Source organism: Leopardus geoffroyi, chromosome B2 (assembly GCF_018350155.1).
Source record: "Leopardus geoffroyi isolate Oge1 chromosome B2, O.geoffroyi_Oge1_pat1.0, whole genome shotgun sequence".
Classification (NCBI taxonomy): domain Eukaryota; kingdom Metazoa; phylum Chordata; class Mammalia; order Carnivora; family Felidae; genus Leopardus; species Leopardus geoffroyi.
Genome location: NC_059332.1, coordinates 124364704 through 124390823, shown reverse-complemented (window position 1 = coordinate 124390823; position 26120 = coordinate 124364704). Strand labels below are relative to the sequence as shown.

The window sequence follows — 26120 nt, the reverse complement described above, 5'->3', positions numbered from 1 at the left end:
TGACCTAACCTACAGAAATTTATTCTCTCACAGTTCTGGAGGAGGCTAGAAATGTGAGATCAGGTGTCGGCAGGGTGGGTTCCTTCTGGGCGTTCGGAGAGAGAATCTGTTCCATGCCTCTCTCCTATCTGCTGGTGGATGGCTGGAAATCTTTGGTTTCCCTTGGCTTATAGGCGTATCTCTCTGCCTTCATATTCCAAGGCTGTTTCTCCCGCATCTCTGTGTCTGTGTCGTTTCCTCTCTTCTTACAAGGACAACAGTGATATTGGATTAAAGCCCTGTCCTACTCCATAATGATCTCATCTTAACAATGATCTATATCTGCAAAAAAAACCTATTTCGAAATAGGGTGATATTCTGAGATTCCAAAAAGAATATAAACATTCCAGCCCTTACAAGAGGGGAGCATAAAACCATTAGGAGTTACTGTCTGTGAGAGAACAGAGAGGAAAGGAGAGGAAGGTGTCTCTGAAGGAAGGCTTGAAAGGACACAGAATACCAGTGAAGCAGGACAGGGTTATAACAGGAAGCACATGTACCATATGGGGCAGCGGAGATTTTAAAGAAGGAACCATTTACAGTCAGCAGTGGGGTTAAGTAAAAACAAACAAACAAAACAAGAGGGTGACGAAGAGCTCCAGAGCTAGCACAAGCAGGACGCCATTTCCACTAGCCCTCTTGCCCTCCTCCTTCCTCCCACTACCACAGAGAAGGGTTCCACGCGGGCTTCTACCAGCTTCTCTGCCGCTGACCTGCTCTGCAATGCCTCTCTTATCCTGTGCTGGGGTTTCTCTGATGCAGCGGCTGGGCTGCCTGGCACTCAGGTATGCCCAGCCTGGAGATGGGGAGTTAGTGCCAGGGTGCCACCCTTGAGGAGGGGGGAGTGGAAGCCAGTTGATGCCCACTTCCCTATTTCTTCCCTAGCTGACTGCTCTGGGATACATTCCATAAGACTCCTCAGAAGATTCTGAGGGATTAAGCACCAACTGACGACAGCAGTGGCCAATTCAAGAATTCATCCTTGTGTTGGGGTTTACTTCCTTCGCCTTCACTCGCCCCACCTCTCACAACTGCCTCCTGAGATACATGCCCAAGCAAACACACAGGTACACAGCCTTTATTTCAGGCTCTTCTCTAAGGGAACCCCAGGCTGAGCAACCACTGTCAGCCAGCAAATTCAAGGGGGTTGAGGGATTTCTTGGAAAGAGTGAGAGAAAAGGGGGGTGGGACGGGAGGGAAGGATGGAGAGAGAGAAAGGGAGAACAGAGGAGGAAGAGAGGAAGAGAGAGGGAGGAGGAGGGAGAGGAGAGAGACAGAAAGAGAGCTGAAGCCGAAGAAGGCAAACTGTAGTCCTCTGAGCAGGAATACAGTCTCTGCCAACCCTCAGGCCAGTGGACAGCTGGGAGGAAAAATACAAAGTACAATCGCCTGCCACCCACTGCCCCCTGCCAGAGACTTCTGTGGCTGAACCAATTCCCAGAGGGGGAGGAAGGGTCAGCCTTCATGCAGTTCATAGAGGTCAGCCTCCCAGGGCACAGAATAGGTGAGAAAGATAGGAGATAGAACTGGAAGCAGACAGAACTGCCAGCACAACCACGTCTGCCCACACCCCAGTTTTCTCTCCTGACAGAAGAGAAATTCTTACAGAATTGGCCACAACATCGATATCTTCACAAAGCCATCTTTTCAAAGTGGTAAATGCTTCTAGGATGAGGTTGCTCTTGCAACCACGCAGAAATAACGTGTTGGCTACACATAATTTTGGTTTATCGCCATTGAGCATAATCATCATATAAACGCAGTCATCATCTGGATTTAGCAGCCTCGTTTGTATGAAGACAAGTGTGGACCTGCATTCAGAACATCCCCTGGTTCAAAGCCCAGCGCTGCTACTAACAAAAATTGGGCCCTGGAACGAGTTTCCTTAACCCTCGGAGTCTCGGTGTTCTCATCTGCAAAATAGGATTAAAATATCTACCCCACCTCACAAAATTTTTGTGGGGATTCAGTGAAAGGAGATATTGCAAATGGTGGCAAATGGACTTCGCTTGGGAGCGAAGAAGAAGGGACTTCTTGTCACAGGGCTCATCCTCAGCTGTGTTGAAAAAAACGTTCCGTGAGAAGCTATGACTTACGTGTTAAGGAAAGAATGTACTCTGTCTCAGGTGTAATTCATCTTGTATCTAAAAATGCATGATTCTATGAAATACAGCATACTTATTTCTCTCTCTCTCTTTGGTCCTTTGAGGAAAGTCTACCCATTTCTTCTGAAGTAGCACTACTATATAAAGGAAACGCATCTTTCTTGCCTTGTAAACAATTTTTCCCATTATTTTGTTCCTCTTTCCCAAACAGGACTTTTTTAGTGGGAATGAAGATAGAAGAAAAAGAGTTTAGTGAAAAGACAAACATGGATACAAATTTATGATCATACTCACCTTCTTTTTTTAAAAAAAATGAAAAATAATGAAGTTAAAGCAAATTGGATCACAAAGAAAAAATCAGATGTATTATGAAAATAATAATGTTTATGTTTTCTCTCTGGATTATGTAGTTGTTAAACCATATATTTCATTTGTTGACTATTTTGCGGTTATCACTCTGTTTATAAAAATGATTGCCAATTTCAAGCCTCATTCCGGAGAATGAGCCAGAGGGCATTGGGATAGGTGCGCACTAATCCTAAAATTGTGTTTGAACATGAGAGCTGGTTCTCCTTAGCAGGACTCAGGTGTTACAACCAAGGCTTAAGCCACAACAGAATTAGAAAACTATCCTTACGTGGAAATCTTTTCTCAGAGGGCATATATTTTGAATCTCTGTTTTCAATGAACAGAGCAAGCAGGGGCTGTGAAATGCATTTTCAGTTGGGGAGAGGGAAAGGGGCTTGTGGAAGGTGGCTAGTTAAGGGATGAATTAAATCTTTCTTTTAAAAAAAATAAATCAGAAAATCCATGTTTGGACCAGGCATTAGGAATACTATAGCCTTTGGTTCTTGGTCAACGGGAAATTTTAATCATAGATCCTTGGGAAATTGACCAGACTACTCATTGTCCCACAGTAGATGTCAAGTATCTACCTGTCATAGAATTTCCTCCACCTGTTAGAATTTGGATGCCACTCTTTGGGGAGAGGTGGGTCTCAGGTAGCACTCTCTCAGATGGTGCAAGTGCAGGGTGGGTTCTTGGCAGTGAGCATCTCCTTGTATTTTGCCTCTTATGTGCCTTGCTGTCCTCACCCTAGTGTTAGCCCTGAGAGGCACTCGACAAGGTCTGAGGGGTCTGAGAGTTAGTCAATATAACCATTCGGGCATCTCCCAGGCACGTGCAGATCTGGGAGAGCACACTGGCTTGGGTGCTGCAAGAGCTCCAGTAAAGAGAAAATGCTGGTTGCTATGCCTCAACCTCAGCTGTGTAAAGTGACAGTTTACTCCTCTGACCAAAATGTATCTAGAATGTTAGAAAGCGCCTGTGCCTGATGTGTCTCCCAGAGTCAGTCTACGCTGGTCTGCCTGCCTGCGTGAGCAGCTGAGAATGTATTTTCAAAGCTGTCTAGTGACTATTGCTCAAGTGGCTTACAGATGTCTGGGTTGGTCCTCTGGTAGATTCTCTCTGGAGCATTCTCTCTAATTCTGACCTTCTATCCCTACTCCAGGGATCTTGAGACCCACCTCTCTATTGTTTGGGGATGTGGCAATGATGGTTGATATTCTTCTGGTCAGAATGCCCAGATGCTGGTTCTCAGCTGTGTCTTCTCCATTGTAGGGGATGAAATTGTTCCTGGAAGAGTTTTAGGACCTGATGTCCTCACTTATTGGATTTTGCATATTTAGACAAAGTTTTTCCTTATGATTCCCAGATATGGCTCCTTCTCCTCTACTCCCCAAAGCACCTGGCTAATATCTGTTTATTGCTTTCTCTGCCCTGTATCCACAGTGCCTAGTGTATACATCTTGGCCTCACCAGACTATGGGCCCCACAAGTCCAAGGACAATGTCTTATTTAGCTCTGATTCTCCACAGCAGGTAATCCAGCACCTGAGGGTTGAGATGTGTCCCAGAAAGAATTCTTAAATGAATCAATGGGTAAATAATTGAATTTGTTACTCTGGAAGGGAATTCATCAAAAATTTTGCTTCTTTTTTAAGCATTTTAAAAAATTTATTTATTTTTGAAAGAGAGAATGCGAGCAGAGGAAGAGAGAGAGAGGGAGCCACAGAATCTGAAGCAGGTTCCAGGCTCTGAGTTGTCAGCACAGAGCCTGACACGGGGCTCGAACTCAAGAACTGTGAGATCATGACCTGAGCTGAAGTCAGACCTGAGCCACCCAGGCACCCCCAAAATTTTTGCTCCTAATGGGACAGAAAAGTATTCTTCTTGGTTCTCAAGCTTCTCTGTACTCATCAAAGTACTGCATTTGGAAGGTGTTGTGGTAACTGAGTGATGGCCAGAGGAAGCATGAAAACAGATGCTGGAAAGAAACATTACTGTGAGTCAAGCTTAGGTATTTGTTTAAATAATAAGGGGTAATGCCAGAGTTAGTAATGAGGGAGACTAGACACTTTAAAAAGTACAAAATGAAGAAATAATTGCTAGTTGGGATCCTGCTGCTTTAGAATGTCCCTGAAAATGTTAGCAAATTGTATTTATGTGGGATCAGATCCCTAGACTCTATTATTCCAAATATATTGTAAAATTGTTATGACTCAGGATCGCGTATCCATGTGGTTGATCCAGGAATGTCATGATGTGATAGAATGATTCCTCAACGTGCCCCTCTACCATTGTCTGGTTGGTTGTTTTTGAATGAGGCATTTAAATTATAGATCAATTTTTGTATAGAAAACAAACAGAATAGGCTAAGTGATGCCTATGATCTTTCCAATCTCTAAAATGTTACAATTTTATACTTTTAGGTGGTTTTGAAAAAGACACAATTATTCAGAGTGCTCTTTATGGGGAAAAAAAAAGATCCATACATATTCTTTTCCGTGAATATAATTTAAATATTTCAATGTAATATGGTATATGTTCAATGACTCATTTGAAAATATTAATATTTTAATAAAGAATATGTTAATGAAATCTCAAAATGTATGAACCGTTTAATTAATTTTTAACCTTTTTTTAAGTTTATTTTTGAGACAGAATGGGGAGAGAGGCAGAGAGAGGATCTCAAGCAGTCTCTGTGCTGTCAGTGCAGAGCCCGATGTAGGGCCTGATCCCACTAACGGTGAGATCATGACCTGAGCTGAAACCGAAAGTCGGATGCTTAACTGACTAAGCTACCCAGGTACCCAAAAACATGTTTGTTTGTTTTTTTTAATGTTTACCTACTTTTGAGAAAGAGCAGAGGAGGGGCAGAAAGAGAGAGGGAGACACAGGATCTGAAGTAGGGGCTTTGCTGACAGCAGAGAGCCCAATGAGGGGCTGGAGCCCACGAATTGTGAGACCACGACTTGAGCTGAAGTCAGATGCTTAACCAACTGAGCCACCCAGGCGCCCCTGGACTCTTTCTTAACACAATATCTGCATTTTTCTCAAAAACAAAACAAAAATACTTTCTACTTGAAACTCCACATCATGATGATATTCCCCTTACAGTTTGCTGAATGACATTTTGTTAGGGCTGATAGGAGGGGGTTACTCTCACAGTCCTGGAGTCATAGAAGCTGCCTGATGGGAAAAGTGATACGCACGTCACAGAGCATAAGTAGGGAAGGGATGGGAGGGGAAGAGTCATCCCTCATATTCGACTCCTTCCACAGTAATTTTCTTCCTACCACCACTTCTGTGGAGCCAGAGGAAGCATGAACGAGACAGAGGTGACTTACTTATGTATTACACACAAATTGGAAACCAACGGTTGCCCTATCCTTTCTGGCTCCAATTATTTCCCCAGCGCTCCCAGTTGTGAAATGGGGTGACCTTACATCAGACACAGAAGAATTTTGGCACCAGCTTAAAGAAAAGCTCCTGAAGAAAATAGAATTCTTTTTGCTTTACAAAAGTATATTAATTATGTATATAAAATAATTCTTTATGGTCTGGCTTGAGCATTAAATCCCATTGATGCATCACATGCTACATTCTTTGGTTCAGCAAAAGTGTGTTAAAAAATGAGATTTTGCAACTTTCTAAGTGGGTTTAATAATGAGGAAGGTGGTAAGGGCTGGCTTTTCTCTGGTTTAAATTAAAACAGTTTCTGATAAAGACAAACCAAACTTCCCTCCTCTGTGTTTCTCTTTTTTTTTTTTTTTTTTTAAGTTTATTTATTTTTGAGAGAGACAGAGACAGTGCAAGTGGGGGAGAGGCAGGGAGAGAAAAAGGCAGAATCCCAAGCAGGCTCCCCACTGTCAGCATGGAGCCTGATATGGCGGCTCAAACTCATGAAACCATGAGATTATGACCTGGGCTGAAACCGAGATTTGAACACTTAACTGACTGAGCCACCCAGGTGCCCCCATGTTTCTCCTCTTTCATAGCTTTGGGTCCTTCCAAAATACCTATCATCTCAGAATAGGGTAAGATGTCTTGAGAATGCCCTACACAGAGGAAACCACCTTTTTGGTGGTGCATTCATGATCACCACGCAAAGATATTTCTATGGGGTGAGGTCTCCTTGATTGAAACCATAATCTTATGTTCTTTCCTATCTCTGATTAGCCACAATTCGTTTCCAGGGAATTGTGCAACCGATCCAAGATTTTATTTCAGAGAGAGCCTGGGCTATGCATATATTCTTTGTGGACACATTGGCCCTGAAATCCCAGAAAGTCCAGAGATGAGTCATCGGCAATACGGTTGCCCTGGTACACGAAACTGTGATCAAACTCGTGTTATCTGGTGTGTTATCAGAGTGTAGATGAGGTGTAGGTGGCAGATGGAGGAAGAAGGCGATTTGACGAATGACAGCTATTAAATTGAAACCAGGGAGGAGCAGCTCTCAACTGTGGGCCAATCTATACCGCCATGTGAGGAGGGACGCTGTGTTGGCAGTGACAAGCTGGCAGGGTCAAGGAAATGAATTCCTGTGGAAGTGTCAAGGTTGGCCAGAGTTCCCTCCGAATAATAAAATCTTTACTGCACCATCAGTGCTCACTGGAGACAGAAAGGAGACGTTGAGTCAGTGCCCAGAGAAAAGCAGAATCAATTCTGTACACACTCTTGGCTAACACAGACCATCCCTGAATGCAGAGCCAGCCCCCTGCTTGAGAAAAATCACACCTGCGCCTCTACCTCTCCGACTTACTTGTATCTTCTACCAACTTCATGACAAGTTTGGTTTCTTCGCCTTGTAACACAATGTATTTTTCTCCTTTATTTCTCTGGTGGAGAAAAATATGGAGAATTAGAAAGAAAAGGAGTATCTCCACTTTCCCTTCAGATGCAGTCCTAATGCTGCTCTTGAAAAAGGCAAGCGTGAAAAAAAAAAAAAAAAAGTATCCAGCCTGTGCAAGTTTTTGTTTTAGTTTTGTCGTCTTTGTGGATGTGTTTAATAGTGAGGTACTTTGTGCGGGCTTGCAAAGTCACCGTATTGGGCATAAGGAAACTTGTACTGCTCTTCCCTAGGTTGGTCCTGTCCAGCTGAGGAAGGGCATACTGTTAGGAGAGGCATAATGACACTCACACCTTCTTGTGAGTTCCATTACTGTCACTAGTTGCTACTCCAGCTCTAGGCTATCTTTCAAATGCGTGCTCAAACACAGCCTTCTCAGAAATCCTTCTTTCACACATATTTGCTACTGTCCCACCCTCACCCCCAAGGAATCACTCACTATTTCTAGACTTTGTGCATATCTCACTCTACTGAAACCATTGATCTACCTTGTTTTCATGTCTCTCATACTAGAATGTGAACCCCTATGGAGAATAGATGGTATCTTGCCTAATAGTGAAAGGCAAATAGTAGGGACCAAATAAATGTATGTTTGACTGACTGACTGGCTGCAGTCCTTATCATGGGGCACACAGGCAGGGCAGGAGCTTACTGTTCTCTGAGTACAGGATCTATCACACCAATATTTTATTTATTTTCTGGCTCAGTACATTTCCCTTAAAGCCAGTTCCAGTCTATTGTGAAATGTCTTTCTCATGAGCCGCTTCCCCCTCCATCGTGTTAACACATATACACACATAGTCCAGGCAGAAGGTTTCTTTGTGGATGGGGAAATGAAAATACCATATTGCATTAGTTCTAAAACAGAGATTTTTTTTTCACCTTTTGAATTGAAATTAGGGAGTTTTTGCCAATCGATGGCATCTTACAGCTATGATTGGCAGTGCTTTTTGGAATCAGACCCAAAATGATGCATCTTTCAATGATGGCTTCTTAGATTTGTTAAAATATTGTACTTATGGAAAAAGCTGTACCAGGGGCCAAGCCAGCCAGAATTTATATGGTAAATTCTGGATATGTTCCAAATGCTACATTAAAAACAAACCAAAAACCGACTTTTCCAGAATAAAGTGAGAGGATCGGACTTAAGGATCAGCAAGCAAGGATCATGTGACAGTCATTGTTACACCTCTGGCATCTGATCTAGTACGTGCCTGGAACATATACATACTTACTGCATAAAGTTAATTGATAATAGTTTTTGAGTATTCACTCTGTTTTAGTCAGTGGATTTTAAGTGCTTTTTATGTTTAAGCTCATTTAATACTTAGGATATCACTCTGTGTGGGACTATGATCCCCATTTTTCAGATGCATAGAGTGAGGCTGAGGGCCGGAAGGTAATGTGCCCTATGTGCTATAAAGAGTACGCGGCAAAGCTATGGCTGGACCCCAGCTTCATTTGCCATCAAAAGCCATGCTCTTGTGCTCTATGCAGTGCTTTCGTCCCAGTAAATATTGATTTTGAATAAGTGATATTTCTACTGGTGGTCATTTGCTTGGTCAGTTGTCAGTTCTCAACTTTCTGTCCAAATTGTCCACTTTCCTGGGCCCCATATACTCCACTAGTCATCAAATGACTATCCTGGATCTAACATTTTGATGAATATTGTTTGGTGTAATAAACAGTCCATTGGAAAAATATTTCCTTTATTTAATGATTATAGGCAAAATCCTATCAAAACCCAAATGCTCTAAGAGCCATTTGTGATTATGATGTGGTTGTATTTCACAAACGCAGTATTGCGGAGGTAAGATAAATTCATTTTGGGGGTGCCTGGGTGGCTCAGTGGGTTAAGCATCTGACTCTTGATTTCAGCTCTGGTCATGATCTCATGGTTTGTAAGATCAGGCCCCAAGTTGGGCTCTTCATTGACAGTATGGAGCCTGCTTGGGATTCTCTCTCTCTCTCTCTCTCTCTCTCTCTCCCCCCCCCCCCCCACTCTTGCTCATGCTCACTCTCTCTCTCAAATAAATAAACTTAAAAAATTTTTTCAAGAAAAAGTCATTTTGTAAGTAGTAGGAAAAAAAAAACCCCACAATCTCTCTTTCGTAGGATTGCCATCATTGAGGTCGTGTAGAAAAAAATTAAATTCGGTGGGCTTTGATTGATGTCATCTTTAGGGCCTGAGACCTGTTTTTCTGACACCGAGACACTTAAGCATAATATTAAGAAAATCCTGAGGAAATTCACTTCAGGTACAAAAGATTCTGCTAGACCACCGTTTCCTCTTTGTAGTCATTGCAGAGCTCAGAATGAGGGGTGGTGCCCTGGCCACCATGTTGGGCAATGGAAGAAGCACGGGTCTAGGACCAAGCTCAAATGTGCACCCCAGTTTCCTGGAGGGCTTGTTCAAACACAGATTGCTGGACCCACCCCCACAGTCTCTGATCTATCAGGCCTGTGATGAGCCCTGAGGATTTGCATTTAAACAAGTTCCCAGATGGTGCCCATGCTCCCTATCCAGGCACAACACTCTCTGAACCACTAGCCTCAACATTAGAAGGCCAGAGTCTGGCTCCTGGACTCCTCATTTTCTCAGCTGTGGCTTAGGGAATTTAATGATCTCTTTTGACTCCTTATGAGTAACCTTGACTGAAGGCTACCTGTTGTATCCATTTTGTTTGTTTGTTTTTGAGAAAGAGACAGACAGACAGACAAACAGAGACTGAGCTGGGGAGGGGCAGAGAGAGAGGGAGACACAGAATCCAAAGCAGGCTCCAGGCTCTCAGCTGGCAGCACAGAGCCCAATATGGGCTCGAACCCACTAATCGTGAGATCATGACCTGAGCCCAAGTCGACACTTAACCCACTGAGCCACCCACGTGCCCCTGTTGTACCCATTTTCTAAGACTTGTGTGAAAAGAAATGAAACTAACATGTTTGCAAATTACTTAAAAACCTATTATTGTTGGTATTACTAATATTATTGTGAAAGAAGCTATAGATTTATGTCACCCCAGACAGCAGCTGGCAGAATTTTTGAGTTACACAAGGCCGAGGGGTAAAAGTTCCGATAATTCAAAATGAATGTTGTGCCCTAAAATAGCACATAGGGGCCTTGGGAGCCAGCATGGAATATAAGCGGTAAGGACACGGGCTCTGTTCTACTCATGTGTGTTCAAATCCTGTTTCCCGTCTGGAAAATCGGAATGGGAGCAGTTACCTTGCAGGCTTGCCGAGAGGGCTATTCAAGAGAATGCATTTAAAGAAGCAACACATGGGGCGCCTGGGTGGCTCAGTCGGTTAAGCGTCCGACTTCGGCTCAGGTCATGATCTCACAGTTCATGGGTTCGAGCCCTGCATCCGTCTCTGTGCTGACAGCTCAGGGCCTGGAGCCTGCTTCAGAATCTGTGTCTTCCTCTCTCTGCCCCTCCCCCACTCATGCTCACTCTCTCTCTCAAAAATAAACAAACATATTAAAATAATAATAATAAAGAAAGAAGCAGCACAGTGCCTGCCATACAGTAGGCACTCCGTAAATATTGTAGATTTCAGGTTGGTAACACAGCCATTAAGCTGTTCCATGGAAACAGCCAGTTCCTTGATCCTGAAAGTCTATATTCTAACTACACTGCTTTGAACAAGCAGTTGGACTCACTGACCTCTAAGATTACTTCCACCTAAGACTCTGATGTCAGCACAAAGCAGGCAAATCTGGCCAGTTGCCAGCAACCAGGACTGTTTTCCTGTCTATAACCGACAGCTTTACCACTCATGTCTTGGCCCTGCCCCACCCCATAATCGTCAAGCAGACTTTCTGGAACTCCCTAGCAGGCAAAGCACTAACAATAGAAAACTTAAAATGACACAAAGACTGGTGTTCAGAGCTCTTCACTTCCCCCCCTGGGTTATGTGACAATTGAATCAAGTCTAAACCAGAGAACGTGTGACAGTGCAATGAGCTCTTCACGAACAAATGCCAGATAAGCTTCAGCAATGTGCTCTGGGTGAGTGGAACTTCCAGGCTTGCAAAACCCTGTAGTTGATGGAGGCAACAACTGGAGCACAATTGCTGACCAAGTCGTGGAACCTGATACCATGTCATGGGGCTGGAATGCAGCTCATGGTACCCTGTTGGGCAGACTTTCCTTTTATACCTCATGCAGATTAGAAGTTATTCACTGAGGCTGTGTGTCTTCTTGCACAGCACAGGGACCAACACTCTGCCCATTCAACCTGACATCACAAGTGATGGGGGCGGGTAGGGCGTCCTTGAACATGCAAGCCCATTTCAGTGATGGCAAGTGACTGATTCAACAAACTTGGGAGAGAATTTGCTCAGTTTCCATCACTCTCTTTCTCACTGGGTTTAGGGTGACTGGGTGGGTCACGGGACAGGCAAGGAAAGATGACGGTAAGACATTTCAGTTTGATCTGACAGCATTAGTTGCCTCTTCTGACATTCCTTGACAGCAAATACAAAAAATATAATTCTTTACAGGAATGCCTATTTTAAAATCTTTTTCCTAATTTTAAGTTGGAAGTGAGAGCATTTTTTTTTCTTAAGGAAATATTTCATATGATTGACAGATAATGCACTATCCATTTTTTAGACAATTTTTTTTTCCCGACTCCTGGTAAACCTTTAACTTTTCTGTTTCTCTCTGCATCTGGGTCCCAGTTACCTCCAATTCTGAGAACTTTTTCTCACTTTCTTCAAAGCTCTCAGCCTCTACAGTACTGACTTCCTTTCCATATGATTCATTGCCAGCCTTCACGGTGACTTCCACATTCATAATCTTCCAGTCAGACGAGCACTGTTTTCATTCTATCTCAGCCACACCCCAGCAAGGCCACGTCTTACACTTGGCCACAACTCAGATATGCTTCACTTCCAGGATGGCAAATTCTGAAATCCCTCCTTTTTTCTCAAAGTCCATTCCTTCCTCTCTCCCTCTCCCCCTCTGCTTTTCCTTTCATCTCCGTTGAGACCTCTAGTTCATGACGCTTACCTACTTTACCTATCCATCACCTGGATTTGGTTTCATTGCAGCAACCTGAACCCATTGGCTTATCACATCAATTCAGCATCACCCATGATTCCCTCTGTGATACCCTTTCCATTCTTGCTGGCTCTCTAGAGAGCACTTGCAGGGATCTCCCACCTGGTCTCTCTTCCAATCTGTTCTGCTCTGTTCCATATTAGTTACCCCTTCTAAAATGTTCATCCTGATTTTAAAGCCCTGAGAAAACTTGTGTAACTCTTATCTTCCACAACCTTCTAGTTTTTCTTCCAAATCTTGCTCATGCTTTTTTTCATCTCCACCTGAAAGATACCGTCTATTGTATTAAAGTCCATCTCAAATAACACGTCTGATTCATCCACCTTCATTTGGTCACTTCTTAATGTTAGGTTTCTTTGCTAGCAGCAATGGTCTGCATATTTGTTTTATCTCTTTGCGGTGTGATTCAGGCTAAGGCACATGAGCACTGGATTTAGAGAGAGATCCAGATGAAGACCCTAGCTGTACTATTTACTGTATTAGTTGTAAGATCTTGGGTGAGTCTTTCCATTTGCCAAAGACCACACTTCCTCCTCCAAAAAGGGGATAGTACCACCTACTTGGTGGCATGGTAATAAGGATTCAATTAGAACAAAAGACTGCCATGTAAGAGTCACTCAAGAAATATTATTTCTTCCATTCTTCCCCATTCCTTGTGTCTTTGAAGTAGAAGACCACATCTTACTCATTTTGTTTCCCTTGAAATGTCAACAGAGTTTGGCCTTTCATGGGCCATCAGTAAATAGTCACTGAATTCCCATGTCTATATCATGTGTCCTTTTTTGTTGTGAAGGCTGGAGCTCCAGAGACAATGCATTTTTTTATCTGCATTCCGTTTCCTACTTAATTTTGGTATGTTTGTTTATTTACTTTGTTATTTTTTTAAGTAGGCTCCTTGCCCAGTACGGAGCCCAATGCAGGGCTTGAACTCATGACACTGAGATCAAGACCTGAGCTGAGATCGAGTAGGACGCTTAACTGACTGAGCCACCCAGGCACCCCCATTTTGATAAGTTTAAAGCAGAATATTCTTTTTGTCTTAATTTTTAAATGTTTATTTTTGAGAAAGAGAAACAGAGAGTGAGCAGGGGAGGGGAAAAGAGTGGGAGACACAGAATGTGAAGCAGGTGCCAAGCTCCGAGCTGTCAGCACAGAGCCTGATGCAGGGCTCAAACTCACGAACCGTGAGATCATGACCTGAGCTGAAGTCAGACGCTTAACCAACTGAGCCACCCAGGTGCCCCTAAAGCAGAATATTCCTTATATGCTGAGCACTTAATTATACCAAATTTCCCTACCATGGATAATTCTATCTGCCTTATTGAGAAAGACCTGTGGCTAGGTGCCCTATGTCTGGCCTGGAGTAAGGAGACTTTTGTGTTTGTGTGAAGAAAGTTCAGTCATAATAATGATATCTGAGAATCTTCCTCTTTGGGTGATTGACTCAGCATGATCCAGTATGGTTGTGACCCATCATGCCCTCTCCCACATGTGGAGCTAATATGAAATGAGTTGGGAAAACTGATTCACATCCTTATATGCAGAGGAACCCTGTTACAAAAATCTAATAATACTACAGAATTCCTGGCAAAATAAGTGCTTCCCTGGGGAAAGGCAAGGCTCCCGGCTCAATGCTTATTAAAGGTATTGTGATGTAGTAGAAAGCTCATTGACCTTGGATTGGAAAGGCCTTCACTCGATCTCAGCTCTACCACATATTAGCTGTGGAACCTCATATAGGTTACTTGGGCCTCTCTTGTCTGTAAACGATGATAGCACACTACATCACAAGTTGTCATGACACACCTGGAAGCAAGCACCCAGTGGCATGCACGGCATAACCAGAAAGAACAACTGACAAACGCTAGTAAAAACATCAAAGAGCACAGAGAGATTTTTCATTTAAAAAAGACCTAGCACCATTTGTAGACGTAAGTAGTATCTATTGTGCTGTCAGCGACTACCCATGTGCATGGTTCATGTGTCAACTTGGCTGGGCTTTGATGCCGAGACATTCAGCCAAACACCAGTCTAGATGTCACTGTGAAGGTATATTTTAGCTTTTACATCAGTAGACTTGGAGGAAAGCAGATTTACTCCCCATTGTGTGTAGGCGTTGTCCAATCTGTCAAGACCTTAAGAAGAAAAGATTGAGGAATTCTACTGGCAGGCTGCTTTCAGACTAGAGCTCCAATGTCAGTTCTTCCCTGGTCTCCAGCCTGCTGACCTGCTCTGCAGATTTGGGACTTGCCAGACCTCACAACTGTGTGAGCCAGTTCCTTAAAATAAATCTCTATGTAGATACACCTCCTATCGGTTCTATTTCTCTTACACAGCCTGCCCTGCTCACTAGGTGGTCATTAAGTGTCAGGAACTATATCCAACTCATCTTTATATCCTCAGCACCTAGCCCAGTGCCAGATATATGGTAAATATTCATGCTTATTGAGCTGAAAAAGAATAGCTCGCATTCATATACTATTTTGTAAAAATCGTTTCACTAATCAATGGCTCTACTTAGTTATTCATTCTTCAAACATTTTTCAGATGACCACGTTTAACGCTGATGATGCAGGAAGAAAAGACAGAATGGCTCTTCTCTGGCAGTTGTTTAACGGTGGGTTGGAGTGAATGGGGCTGGTGCATAAATGGAGGGTAAAACTGGACACTTGGGACCCAGCGTATCCAGGCGAGAGTGTGAGTTCCTGGTGCAAAGCAGGGGCAACTGGAAGAAAGAGGAAGGGATGAATTCAAGAGAGAACTAGGATATGGAAATAGTGAGAAACAGGAGAGCAAGGTGTCTCCCATGACTCCCCGGTTTCTGTCTGAGAAGACGTGGGAGGAGCAGAATTTCTCATCAGCTCATCTGATCCTAACATTCCTCAACATCACAAAATACAACCCCTTCCTTTAAGGGATGCAGACACTGAGGCTGAGAGGGAACAGATCAACTGCTCCAAGCCTCATAAATCAGGAGCTGGCAGAGCTGGTATCAGAATCGCAGGCCATACCGTCTGGCTATGATGCCCTCTCTTCAGCTTCCATTATGCAGCCTGGCAAACTCCCTGGACAGTGAGGAGTGAGGAAGGGCCTTGGAGCATCCCTGTGACTTCTCTATGGTGTCACCTCACTCCCTTGAGTGGTCAGATAGCAAACCAGCCTGTCGCCCTATCTGGATATACAACTGAACTTCATAAACGACCCAGGAGTCATTCACTTCCTTTCCAAGAAGCTACAGAGAGTGAAGCAGGTTTGCTGTGCTTTCAGTTGGTTGTCCTAGATGGGAAAAGGAGGGACATTTATTTGCAGTCAGAGAGGGAGAATGTTAATTGGTAAAAACGAAAGTACATTTTCCCCCAAAGCGTGAGGTCATCCTCTTCCTATTTTTAATTCAGAAGTGCCTATATGGAATCAGTGTTCCCTTTCAAGTAAATGACAATGTTTGACTTGTTGTCCTTTAAAGCCTGCCCACCCATCCCCTTCCTGCTCTCTCTGCTGACCACAGTTATTAACCCTGGCAGCATGAATCAAGGAATTCTAGCAACCTGAGCCCTCTCCGTAACCTGGCAGTTGTCCAGCAACTGGTAAGGAGAGAACTGCTTTCTCTTTCTTGCTCTGAGATGGACCTGGAAGCGGGAACCAGGAACCAGGAACCCAAACCCACCTCTGGTCTCCCACATCATTTTCCAAGTCCCTCTTTGTCCGCCTCTCAGCTCTCATTTGTCTTGACTGTCTTAACATGGCCCCTAAGTTGAGGTGACCCACAGACTGCTAACCTGTCTTCGAGGGCACCTGTTCACGTAGCTTGACCTTTGCCTGGGTCTCAGTTTCTCATTTTTTTTTTCTTTTTTGACAATGCTGCTGCCCCCAGACCAGGTGGGCTCATGTTTAATTCATCTCAGGGCTAATTCTAGCCAGGTTAGGGAAGGGGCATGGCAACTTTGGCCTCCCACCCCAGGCCTTCCTGCTGTCATGGTGACTAAGGAATGGTGGGGGACAACGGTTTGTGTCCCCCTCCCTGCCCCAAGTTCGGGGCAGTCATGCCAGCCTCCAGCACCTGTTCCCAAAGAGCATCTTCATAGGACACACTAATGGCAGAAACACAGGTACGAGGCCAGTGGGAAAGAGGCATGGAGATGCCTTGCAAGCAGGCAAGGAGAAACATGCAAGCATCAGGATGCTCCTTTCCCTCACTTGCAAGGGTCAGGATTGATCCTAATACCTGGTATATGCCGGTTATTCCACTATCTTCCAGGTGGGCACACTAAGACTGACGTCCCACAGCACAGAGATCCAGTGCCTCTGAGTCTTCGCTCCTGCTGTTCCCTCTGTGTGACTTGTGCTGCCTTCTTATCATCACCTCAGTTTCTGAATTCTTATCTAAGCCCTCCAGGACACTTATTTTTCTAGCACCTCCCCCCACTCCCTGTCTTGCAGGACTGCCCTCCCGTTAACCACTTAGCACAGTGGCAGAGTGGTTACCAGGTGATTCAAGTGGAATTTAGAGCTCTGCAAAACACAAGTGCTCAACATGTGTCAGGTCTTTTGACTCCTGCTTGACTCTGAGCCTTGCTCATCCTGGAGGTTTACTTCATGCACCATTTGGGACATCTTCAAACTGGGGTTTCAAGCAGCCCTCGCCATCCTAGAATGAGTCTCGGATGGGGGGCTAAATCTGAGGTCGGTTGGGCTCTGACCCAACACCTGACTTATTCCAGTGGGAGGGTAGTTCTAAGGCCAGGCCTCGGCCCCTACCCCCACCCCAGCCAAGTTCAGCTGTGATTTGAGAATCATGACTTCCTGGGTCTCAAGGGGATGGCAATCAGATCTTTGCCAGATGGTGAGGCAGCTGGATGCTACTTTTGCATAAAATCACTACAGAGTCTGTAACCATTAGAACTACCATTTTCATGGAAGCCAGCTCAACCTTGTTAATTGAGCAAATTTGGAGCAGCTCCAAACATCCATCCAGTTGATGAAACTGGTGCTCTCCAAGCATGCCACATCATTTTGAGTCCAAATTCAAAGTTTAATCTCCATTGGTGGTTTCCTGAGAATTGTCGTCCTGAGCATTGGGAGACGGCACAGGAAATATCGACGATCACCCCTTCATCATCAGATTGTGATTTGTGAACTAACATTCCTGGCCAGAAAAAGTTGGAAGAGGCTAAAACTGTCTCTTAGCTCACATTTTTTTTGCAATTTAAAATCAATGATATAATTAGATTTCCGTATCCTACTGCTTAATCCTTTGTTTAGATTTCATGCTTTCAATTATTCGTATCACCTTGGGTTTCCAGTTTGGGCAATTAAGAGTTGCCACCTTGCACGGGAGACTCCCGATGTCCCTGATGGAAGGTCACGGTGATGTCTAGCAGCCTAGGCTGAGTCCCACTCCACTGGCTTCCAGAGCTCTGCTTGCCCTTGGGTGCTTGCTGTCGGCTGGGCTGTGTTGCATAAGGTCAGAGCCTGGAGCTGCCACATCCACAGCTCTGTCCCCAGCACTGACTCAGTGCCTGGCACTCAGAAACTGCAGAATAAATATTTATTGAGTGAATGCCTCGAGAGCAATCAGCGGCTGTGTAATGGAGTTCTTTGTCCTTTTCTACAGCAAATGGATCTCAAAGGTCAGGAATGAGAAGATGAAAACGGAATTGAAGCAGATTAAATCAAGGCACAACATTGTCACCCATGGTACATGTACATCTGCACCCAGGGTTCTGCTCAGAGAACCCTCACAGAGCTTCTTTCTCTCTGCGCCACCTTTTTAAAATCTTTATTTATTTGCGGGGAAGGGGGGCAGAGAGACAAAGGGGGAGACCCAGAATCCAAAGCAGGCTCCAGGCTCTGAGCTGTCAACACAGAGCCTGATGCAGGGCTTAAACTCATGAACCGCGAGATCATGACCTGAGCCAAAGTCGGCCACTTGACCAACCGAGCCACCCAGGTGCCCCTCTCTCTGCTTTTAAAAGAAAACTGGACAGTCTCCTGAAGTTCCAAAGTAGAGTGGAAAAAAAAAAAGAAAAAGCAGTGGAGAGAGGGGAGTTCAGAAGGAAAAGTCCAAACACCCTCTTCCCTATAGTAATATTAAAAACAATAAAAACAATAAGGCTAAATTGTATTCAAGCAATTTCCATGTGTCAGGAACTGTACTGTACATTTATTATTTTATTAATCTTCGCAACAAGCTTATGAGACAGATATTATTATCATGCCTATTTGTGGATGAAAAATAGGAGCTTGAAGAATTTGAATAATTTGCTGAAGCTGGTAGTTAGGGAAGCTGGAATCCACCCCAGGTTTGTCTGAGTTTAGCCACAGCCACATAAGTGTTGTGTCTTTGTCCTTTGCTGGTTTCAGTATTTAAGAACAATGTGCAAATCTCATGAGTTGTTTCACTCAGAACACCTGGCTCAGGGTCATGCATATCATGTGGAGACAGTAAATATTTGTTGATTTGGAAGTAGAGATAGTCAAAAGGCACTAGGATAGGGTTATCACACTTGAAAATAAGCACACATGAAAGGAAATTCCAAGGCCAACCAAGGGAAAGCAGAGTGGTAAGTGGTCTTGCAGCTCACAAAAGACACAATGTATCATTAAAGGTGTTTGGAATTCTTAGCACTAAGTCAAAAGAGTATTTTAAAGTGGCTCCAATGTGTCTCCCTGCTTAAGTTTTCTTTCCATTGGTTGTATGGACTGAATTGTGTCCCCCTGAAATTTATATGTTGAAGTCTCACCCTCAACGTGACTCTATTTGCAAACGGAGAATTCAGGGAGGTAATTCAGGTTCAGTAAGATAGAAGGGTGGGACCCTAATGCAATAAGAAGAGGAAATACACCTCTCTCTCTCTCTCTTTTTAGATTGCTTTTTAAACTGCTTTATTACCTTTACAGCATGTAATAAACATCTTTTCCTGCAAGTTGATGAAACTTCCCTGCTGACAGAAAAACTTCCAGAGTAAGGCAAAATGGAATCTCTAATCAGAAAAATGACATAACACCATAGGTTCACATCAAGAAAATGCAACTTCGGGAAGCAGGGGGGTTATTATTACTAATCTCAGCATTGGAGGCATAAGGCAAAACTCATCATGATGGTCACGGTGAGGGGGATCTCCTATAAGAATGGGCAAACTGTACCTCAACTGAAGCTCCCTGATTTCCTCCTTAGCCGCCTCATGTCATCCGTGAAAAGTTCCGTATCATCTGTGTCTCCATCTGTCATGTCAACGTTATTGACAAGCTTGTTGGGCATATCCTCTCTACCATCATGGGCAGGTGGGGCCAAATCCACTCTAATATTTCCTCCAGGCTCCTGGCCTTCACCACCTCCCAAAGGGTGGGCTTCGTCTTCATTCTGCACTGGAGCCTGCCTTTCTCCTTCTCTTTCCCGGAGGACATTTTCCATGTTGAAACTTTTTTCCTGCTTACTTTTCCTGCAGGGATCCAACAGAGTCTTTCTCTCTTAGCCTTGAAATCTGCTGTGCCAATGGACCTGAATTTCTTGAATGCAAATGGACAACTTGCTGGGCGGGGGAGTCAAAACCACTTGCTGGATGGTGACGTGGTTTATTTATAAGGAATTTCAACATGGCTGGGACCCAACAGCTCACCCTCCTTTCTCTGCCCACCATTTTTATCAACACCTCTCTTTTTCTCTCTGCTTAAACACAGAGAAGGACATGTGAGGAGACAGTAAGAAGATTGGTCATCTACAAGAAAAAGCAAGGTCTCACCAGGAACTGAATTTTCTAGCACCTTGATTTTAGACTTTCAGCCTCCAGAATGGTGACAGAACACATTTATGTTGTTGAAGCCTCCCAGTCAGTGGTACTTATTATGACAGTCTAAGCAGACTAATATAACAGACCACCCTACATTGTATTATCAGAATTATATGCATACAACAATAAATTCATCTCATGCTTTAAAAATCTTCAAGGTCCCCCATTGACTTGTAAGTCCAAACTCTTTAGCTTGGAACCTGAGGCCATCCTCCCTGTCACTCTTGTAGCAGCCTTCCCAGGCTGCAGTCCTTTACCACCTTGGTTTTAGCAAACATTCAGCGATCTTGCTGTCCTCAAGACACATCTGGCATTTTCTGAAGATGCAGTGAAGAAGCCCGGTACCTTGGGGGGCGGGGAGCACATGAGTTGCATGTTAGGGGACAGCAGGATGTGACAGAGAGGAGCCATGTTGCAGACACGGTTACTGCCTGCCTTTCTTCCTTGTCAACAGTCCTCACTGAGTTTGGGAGACATGACAGGCCCAGGTGCTGAGTGAATACTAATGCATAAGCTAGGAGTTAGCAAGCTTGTTTCATAAAGGGCCAGGTGAAGGTAAACATTTTAGGCTTTATGGGCCATCTGGTCTTTGTTACAGCTCAGCCTTTCTAGCATGAAAGAGGTCATACATCCTACATAAACAAATGAGCATGGCTGTGTTCCAATAAAACTTTATTTCTAATAGTCAGTGGGCTAGATTTGGCCTGTGGGCCATGGTTTTTCAGCCAGTTCCCGATGTGCCAATCCCTGAGCACTGACATTGTTGATCTGAGTCAAATCTGGAACTACTTTCAGATTTTCCTGTGATATGAAAGAGGGAAAATTGCATTTTTTAAAAGTCTTGCTGTTGAAATTGTAGGTTTTAAACCAATAGAATCAGCACCACCTGGGAGCTTGTTAGAAATGCAGAATCTGAGCCTGGGTGGCTTAGTCGGTTAAGTGTCCAGCTTCAGCTCAGGTCATGATCTCATGGTTCATGGGTTTGATATCCACATTGGGCTGTGTGCTGACAGCGTAGAGCCTGGAACCTGCTTTGGATTCTGTGTCTCCCTCTCTCTCTCAGCTCCTCCCCCGCTTGTGCCCTGTCTCACACACTCGCTCTCTCTCTCTCAAAAACAAATAAACTTAAAAAAAATGCAGAATCTCAGGCCTCACTTTAGACCTCCTAAATCAGAATGTACATTTTATTTTATTTTATTTTATTTTATTTTATTTTATTTTCAACGTCTATTTATTTTTTTGGGGACAGAGAGAGACAGAGCATGAACGGGGGAGGGGCAGAGAGAGAGGGAGACACAGAATCGGAAACAGGCTCCAGGCTCTGAGCCATCAGCCCAGAGCCTGACGCGGGGCTCGAACTCACGGACCGCGAGATCGTGACCTGGCTGAAGTCGGACGCTTAACCGACTGCGCCACCCAGGCGCCCCAAGAATGTGCATTTTAATAAGAAGCTCCGGTGATTGGAAGATACATCACAGCTTGAGAAGCACTGGTTGAAGCCACTGTTGATGGAACATTCTATTCCTTGCAGCTGAAAGCATTCCTAACTTACACCAACAAGCAGGAACCACATCATGAACAATCTTATATACTTTGCTAAGGACTTTGATGTTTTAAGCAGGGAGTGAGAGGATACATTTTTTGGGCATATGTCTTCTTTCTTACGGAACAATGAACTCCTAAAAGATACAGCGTGTACCAAAGAAACAACTCCTGTAACTGGTTCTACGCTATAAAGCCCACCAAGTAGGCCCTCCACCACTGGCGCACCGTCTGATGGAATTCAAAAGCAGTTTCTTCTGTAAGACCTGTTCTCCTGTCTATAACCCACTGCTCTGGGACCTGGAAGGATGCTCCGCTTCTGGTATATTCTTAGGGCTCAAAAGTGGCTGTGGGCTGTAACTCTGGGATTACAGTTTGGAACCTGAGTCTGTGACCTGCAGTTATTTACATTCAACACTGCCACCACTCAGCTTGGTTCATTTACTTTCTGAATGTGTACTCACCTCTTCCCTAAGACTATAAGCTACTTCACCAGAGGCTATCATATTTTCGGATTTTTGCATTCCTTCCACAAGTGAAAAATGAGAGTCAAAGATCTAAATATTATCAACTCTTCTGCAAGCTAAGTCTTACTTATATTCTTTATGTTGAAGCTCCAGCACAACCCAGGAATTCTTTGATAAAGAATTAAGTACAAACATTTGCTTTTAGGGCTGCCCCATTTATCAAGTCACTACATCCTCCTGTGGTTTATGAAGTGCTACAATCCAAACACACACCACCTACAGCCCACTTGCACAGTATGTGTGCTTGTGCTAACACGTGAATAGCACATCATAGTCAGATTTGTATAAACAGCACCTCACTTCATCCACAAAAGACCCTAGGAATGGGTAAATTAATATCCCCATATTACTGATAAGGAAACTGAGGTACAAAGTATGGATGTACCTAGCGTAAGATCACACAGCTAGAAATCTGGTGGCAGTAGGAGAGGGGTGAGAATCCAAACCCAGAGTCTGTGCTCTGATCTGCTAAGCATTGTTCCCATGAACAGAGCTCTGGTAAGTCAAGGCCAACGTCTCATTGCCTTATTTTCTTTCCACCTGCAGGCATCTTTAGCTAGGATTTACATGTGACAAATAATTTATCCTAAGCCCAGAGACAATGAAAATAAAGTGTTAGAGCCACTGACTCCACAGTCAAGTTCGGTGAATGACAATGTCCATATTTACCCTTCCTCAGTAGGAGCTAGTGAGTTCATCTATCAGTATTAAATCTGAGGAAGTACTTTATTTATTTATTTATTTATTTATTTATTTATTTATTTATATTTTTGAGAGAGAGCAGGGGAGAGTGTGTGAGTGTGAGCAGGGGAAGGGTAGACAGAGGGAGACACAGGATCCAAAGTAGGCCCCGTGCTGTGAGCTCAGAGCCCGATGCGGGGCTCAAACTCACGACCCTGAGATCAGGACCTGAGCCGAAATCAAGAGTCGGCCGCTTAACCAAGTAAGCCAGCCAGGTGCCCCAATCCCCGTAACTGGGGAAATACCTTTAACATCAAGTTAGGAGGGATTACTTTTTCTTTCTCTTAGCAGTTAAGTTAGAGTAGAAAGTTTTTCGCCATCATTTAAGAGTCTACAGGAAAGATTGTGGAAGGAGTGCCTGCAAATACAATCTTATTAATCTGTCTAAATTCCAGAGGCTTTCTGGCAAAGCCTGTGACCACATCCAAACAGTTAAAGTAAAGCACAGAACATGAAGCCTAGAGGTGGTGGTTTATCTCCGGATTATTCTGATCATCGGTCCCAATTCCTGTAAGAATTCAGCTCGTGGTTTCCCCTGGCTCTGCCATTTTCTAAATCAATATGACCTCAGAAAAGGCACGGATCATCTCCAACAAAGGCTTTTCCTCTCCAAGAGATTAGAGCAATGACTTTGTGCCGAGCAAGTTAACACCAAAGGATGTGTGCCTTATGTGTGCCTTAAGATTTCATAATTGTACCTAAAGATTGCTTTCTTCACTCCTGACATCCGTTTTGGCCTCTTCCCCACTCTTTCTCTTGTCTCTCTTCCTTTTCCTGTCTTTTGTTCCTCATCTGCCATCACCCAGTTGCTCAGACTGGGAACCCGGAACTATTTTTTTTCTGAATGCAATGAATAACCAGTCCTGCAGATGAGACCTCCAAAGTAGATTTCACAGCTACTTCCCTTCTTCTTTATGACTTTCCTCCAGTCCAGCCATCGTCATTTCTCCATGTGAATGTCAACCCCTGGAGACACCTGGTGATACCGCCTGGACTGCTGCAGGGCCTTTCATTCAACTCCTGCCGCTCACTCCTGCTCAGCCATCCTTTCCTCATACAAAGTCAAAGTGGCATGCACCGCTCCATTGTCTGGTTGGCCTCAGAATACCATCCAAATCCATGTGGGGTCTGGCTTTTCTCCAGCCTCAATGAGACCTCTCACTGCACACTAGCCAGACCGAGCTCCCAACTATTCTTGCAGTGGGCCAAGTTCTTCTCCATTTCACAGACTTCTCTTCTGTTTTCGGCTCTGCAAGAAATCCTCCCACTTACCTACACACCCATCACATCCTTTAGGCCTTTGCTCAAATATGACTTCCTCAAGAGGCCTTTCTAAACTTACACGCTAGCTTCCTATGCTCTTCACCCTTGTTTCCCTAGAATTCTTCATAGAATTCCTTTGTTTGTACATTTATGTATTTATCTCTGGCCTTTCGCGACAGATTGTAACCACCATGAGGTCATGGACCATAACCTTTTGGTTGATGACTCAGCATTGGGTCAGGTCTATGGTAGGTAAGGCCTTGGTTATTACTTGTCGAGTAAGCAAATCAACATAATCTGCAATACATGCACATCTCATGAACTACAAAATGGGTGTGTCTCTGGAAAACAAAAGAAGTTCATGGGTTCTCAAAGATAAATAATTTAGTGGTGAGCTCTGGTGGGCCACCCACACATTAATACAAGACTTGATTCTGTGAAATGAATAATAGTAATGGAAATATTAGTATGTTTGAGGAAGCATGTGGGAAAATCACTTTAAAAAAGATGTCGAGGGGCACCTGGGTGGCTCAGTTGGTTAAGTGTCTGACTTCAACTCAGGTCATGATCTCACAGTTCGTGGGTTCGAGCCCCGTGCTGGGCTCTGTGCTGACAGCTCATAGCCTAGAGCCTGCTTCAGATTCTGTCTCTCCTTGTCTCTCTGCCCCTCTCTCTCTCTCTCAAAAATAAATAATAAAACATTTTTGAAAAAAGAAAAGAAGATGTTGATGTATATACCAACATCTAGCACAAACACAAACATTTTTATGATGATTTGCTCCAGCAATGTCACATGTGTACATTCCAGTGACATAATCCAACTTCCTCCATGCTACTAGTGGAGCAGAAGCAAGTATGAGATATCGACCCTCCCAGACCTACGACATGAGATTTTTCTAGCCTAGGAAAATTGCCCACGTGTCAGGGGTACTCTTATATACGCAGCCATTATAGCCAGAACATTGGACATCTCTTCCTCTGGGTACCAGTGTCTGGAACAAAACAGTTTAAGGCACGAAGCTAACGTTAATTTTACCTACTTGTTCACATATAGACATGTTAGTGGTTAAAGAGAAGAATATGAAAATCCTAGACTTAAAATTAACCCCTTACTACCAAGTAACATTTCCCATAGCATTCCTCAATAATGTTATTTTTCAATGCATAGCCCATTTTCTAAGTACTTTTATATCTAATGTAATCTGATTCTGGCCGGAGACTCTGGAAACCCTATTTTCCCTGTGCCACCTCCCTGTAGGGCTCTGCACAAAGGGATCCTGGAGAGAGGCGGGAAGGCAGGAGCGGGGCGAAGGGACTTGCCCGCCCCCCCCGCCAGTTTGCTTCTTGCCCCTGGCAGCACCAGTGGCTCTTCACTCAGGCAGTGGCCCTTGGTTCCAGCCTCCAGCATCTTCCACTGCCCCACGCAGCCTCGTTGCTCCCACCCAGGAACGTCAGCAGGGTACGGGCAGTGCTCCCTCTTCGAGGGTTTTAAATGCCACTTTATAACCCCACAAAGCTGTCTTACTCACTTGAAGATAGGGTCATACTGCAGTAATTTCGCGAGGTGTAGCGAGCGGGTATCTAATCCAGTGACTGCTAGAAGCAGGAACGAAACATGGTTTCCAACTGCGCAATGCGCATGCGCAGAGAGGGCCCCGCGACGCCCTTCCGCCCGCAACGTGGCCACGGAGAGGCGTTTCCAACTACGCAATGCGCATGCGCAGAGATGGACGCGCGACGCCAGTCCGCCCGCAACGTGACCACGGAGCAGCTGCAGCGTTTTCCCACTACGTAATGCGCATGCGCAGAGATGGACCGGCGATGCCAGTCTGCCCGCAACGTGACCACGGAGCTGCC

The 26120-nt window shown here is 44.3% G+C and overlaps 2 long non-coding RNA genes and 1 pseudogene across 2 annotated transcripts; 1 reads left to right on the top strand and 2 right to left on the bottom strand.

Annotated features, from left to right (window-relative positions):
* Positions 1 to 25906, bottom strand: LOC123609072. Its single transcript, XR_006717599.1, has 3 exons — positions 25793 to 25906; positions 7251 to 7326; positions 1 to 321 (listed from the first exon to the last, which is right to left on the bottom strand). It is a non-coding gene; the product is annotated as an uncharacterized LOC123609072 (long non-coding RNA).
* Positions 13607 to 18228, top strand: LOC123609073. Its single transcript, XR_006717600.1, has 3 exons — positions 13607 to 14831; positions 14951 to 15020; positions 18015 to 18228. It is a non-coding gene; the product is annotated as an uncharacterized LOC123609073 (long non-coding RNA).
* LOC123609070 lies at positions 19398 to 19967 on the bottom strand (annotated as a pseudogene).
* Positions 25907 to 26120: the final 214 nt, after the last annotated feature.